Source organism: Cimex lectularius, unplaced genomic scaffold, assembly GCF_000648675.2.
Source record: "Cimex lectularius strain Harlan isolate CLEC.00 unplaced genomic scaffold, Clec_2.1 scaffold51, whole genome shotgun sequence".
In the NCBI taxonomy this organism is placed as follows: domain Eukaryota; kingdom Metazoa; phylum Arthropoda; class Insecta; order Hemiptera; family Cimicidae; genus Cimex; species Cimex lectularius.
The window spans coordinates 20,493-23,583 of NW_019392674.1; the positions used below are offsets into that span (position 1 = coordinate 20,493).

A 3,091-nucleotide genomic window follows, 5' to 3' on the forward strand; every position below is an offset into this window, starting at 1 on the left:
ATTTAGTTTTTATTGCGGATATTTTTTTTTCTCAAATAGTTTTCGAGTTTCTAAAAAAAATGATGAAAAGTCAAAAAGTCAAATGGTGACTTCCCCCTCGGGGCAGAATGCACTTAACTCCCTGTCTCATCTTATCGGAGTCAGCCTCGGGAAGAGAGAAAGTCAATGTACAGTTAACAGTAGCCCACGGGCCTTCCTCTAACATACCGGGAATTGTTCAAATTTGGAACATTGAACATATAAAGAATAATATCGTTCCAGTTTTCCCTTAAAAAAAAAATCATATTTAAGTTCTATTATTGAAAAAACAAAAGAAATCTCGTTTCAGCAAGATACCTTTAAATTACTTTATGAACAATTGACAACAATCACCCAAAAAACAAATCTGAAGCTGTTTTGTTAATTATCTTTTCAACCATAAACAATTTCTATACAATTTTAACACTCCTTTCCTATTGTTACTTCCAGATTTGTATAATTTAAAATACTGTGCATTTTTTTGTTAAACATTTGCAAATTTTTAAATAATGACAACAAACAACACTCAACGTTTCTCAAATAAACATTTAAGGTTGTCTATTATATTTTTGTTCATTGTAGGGCAAATTTAAACAGTTTTGTAAATACTATTTTTTATTTTAGCGATGTTTTGGCAGTTTATTTCATAAACTTGCATAGATTTATATTTCTTTTTATTTTAAGTTTTATATCTAACTTAATTCAACCACAAATACACAAATAACAGATATTATAAAACTGAAATTAAATGGAGAAAAGGAGGCAACCCCATGAGATTTCTAGATCACTGCGAAATGGCATATATTGTTTTGTTCTTTGGTGTCTTTTAAATAAGTATTTAAAATCCGTGAATGTAATCACTAAAAGTAACTTTGAAATTAATTAAGTTATTCAATTAATGACAGCAAAATAGAGAAATTTAGTGATTAAGGTGATTTCTTTGAGAGAAAATTGATTTATCAACACCGTTTTTTATTGAGACTTAAAGGATAAGAAAAGTCGTATATATTTTAAGAAAATGAGCAAACTGTAACAAAAAAAAAGTATTTTAATCACTATATTGCACAGTTGATAGTTCATTATTGAAATTAATAAGCAACATAAGACCACCAAATTTTAATTAACATATACAAATGTTAGAGAAAGTGCAGATTAATTTTTTGCTATGGAACTTGTATTGTAACTATTGAACTTGGAAATAAAGTTTGTTCGACAACCATACGATTCTTAATAATATGAACCTACTTTCAATAGAGAACAGTATCTGTCTAGTTATTTTTATATTAAATACTAATTAGTAAAGTAAATAACTCCCACCTGAAGTACATAAATTTCAGTTTGTTTTTAGTTACCACTAGGCATTATAAAACATTTTATACAAAGGTGTATACAACTTAAGATGTATACTATACAAGCATAAAACACGTAACAGGATGATGGTGGATTAATTTGTTAAAAGTTTGATTGGTTTAATGATAAAATATCAATTCTGAAAAATATGAATTGTGAATTTGTTTAATAACTAACCGATATATGAATATTGTGGGCTATTTTCCGTAAATAAAAATTACAAGGTAAAGGTTAAAAAATTTTGACAGATGTTTCATTGTGTTAACATTGAAGTACCCAGAGAAATTATGGAGTATTCAAAATTTCATGGCAATAGAGTTTAATTTTTTTCTTGACTTGCCGAAGTGGATATATTACGTGCATAGTACCTACTAAATGTCACTCAAGAGGGCTTAACATCCATCTGCTTGCGTGGTCTCGTACTGGATGAGTTTAACTTCAGTTTTTCAGAAAAAAAACCAGAAAAGAAAACTTTTTGTCTAATTTCTTATGAAACAAAAAGCTTTGAATTCAATGGTGCAAAGGCTTTTTAATTTGGAGTGACCCTTCTCATGTTATTTGCAAAAAACTATTTCTGATCAATGTTTTTCGGAAAAATGACATTTTGTCCAACTTGTACTCATTGTTTTAGTGTATAGACGTAACATATTTTTAGATGGATGTAAAATTTGTAATATTTGAAAACAAATTATCTCTTATGGAAAATACAATTTTCTCGCCTATTTCATCGAACCAGAGAGAGCTGACCAGCTTATTCTCGCTTTATTTTGAAAACAGCAATACCGATTTCTGTTCTAACGAACAGAATTTTGATAGGAACTGAACTTTGCAATATTTATACATGCTCGTATAAGCCTCCTCGTATGACCTCGAACAATTCCTAAACTTATTTTTAATCGGAGGACTTAACGTTTTAAGCATTTCAGAACAGTTGTAAGTCGAACCAGAAATTGAGCTGATAAGAACAGATACTACACTTTGATTTTAGCTAAAAGTCCGAGAAGCGATTTCTACTACGACCTCCGACAACCGGATTTTGTCCATGTGTGTATATATACTTTTTCTTCTATTATATAAAAAGTCTCTCTCTCTCTCTCTCTCTCTCTCTCTCTCTCTACTCATACTATTTTATCTAGTTATATTGAAATCGTTTTTCCAAATCGTTATTATTTTGGATAGATAAATGTGTAGATAGAAATACTTTATTTTACATATGCCCATCATGAAATATATTTTATAATTTATTATTTTATAAGATATATTTTATATAATTTTTTTAATAACTGTGTGCATTGATAGATTTTTAAAACTTCCAACTTACACGTAAACGGCTTTTATCCAAATCTTGTTTGATCACAATTATTTTATATTGAAGGAAATTATGAAAATGACACGCAATCTAGCTAATAATTATTCAACTTGTCATTTAATAACAATTTTTATGTGTCTTCAAATAATAAAAGAAAAGTAATATATAATATTTCTGCGACAAATGTTTTTACCCTCTATCAATATGCATACATTTTGGAAACAAAATGTATATGAAAACAATCAAATACAAATTTGAAAGTAACATTCAATAAAGGATTTAATTAATTTCAATTAATTATATTAACCCTTGCCGGGGGATTTGTCCGCAATCTGTGAACGATAAACGAAAGTTAGGCGGCATGTGTAGGCTGTTTCGCCATTGCAGCGACCACTGGCGGCATTGAGTTGAACT

General features: G+C 28.9%; 1 pseudogene; it reads right to left on the reverse strand.

Moving 5' to 3' along the window:
* Positions 1-2,240: 2,240 nt before the first annotated feature.
* LOC112126406 lies at positions 2,241-2,376 on the reverse strand (annotated as a pseudogene).
* Between the last annotated feature and the right edge of the window lie 715 nt (positions 2,377-3,091).